Here is a 358-nt window from a genome sequence, read left to right as displayed (position 1 = left end):
GAGGACTGTCAAATAAAGAACTGGTTGAGAGCAAGGAGGATGATGTTTCTACTTATCCTTTCCTGTTAGTTGTTTTTCCTGCCGTGAGCCCCTCACCCATTCACCCTCGCTCATACACTTCCCACAAACAGTATTTTCTACAGTTTGTTGGAGGAAATGCTCGGTCAGTTCCAGTCAGCTGCCAAAGCCACCTTCTAAGATGACGATTAGTGCTTAAAGGCCCTAGTGCTATAAAAACAGTCGGCATGGAAGTGGCTGCGTCACTAACTTCAGAAGGGCCCTGTGCGATCCTGACAGCAACAGGGCCTTCAGCTGCTGCTGGGTCTAAATAAAGGAAGGAGTCCGGGTCAAATAATAA

The 358-nt window shown here is 47.5% G+C and overlaps 1 protein-coding gene across 1 annotated transcript in view; it reads right to left on the bottom strand.

Moving 5' to 3' along the window:
• LOC104134036 (uncharacterized oxidoreductase YtbE) overlaps positions 1–358 on the bottom strand; it is a 39,406-nt gene that overhangs the window by 35,881 nt on the left and 3,167 nt on the right. The window lies entirely within an intron of this gene.

This window comes from Egretta garzetta, unplaced genomic scaffold (assembly GCF_000687185.1).
Source record: "Egretta garzetta isolate BGI_Z169 unplaced genomic scaffold, ASM68718v1 scaffold149, whole genome shotgun sequence".
Lineage (NCBI taxonomy): Eukaryota > Metazoa > Chordata > Aves > Pelecaniformes > Ardeidae > Egretta > Egretta garzetta.
Note: the sequence above shows the minus strand (reverse complement) of the source record. Positions and strands in the feature narration are given on the sequence as shown.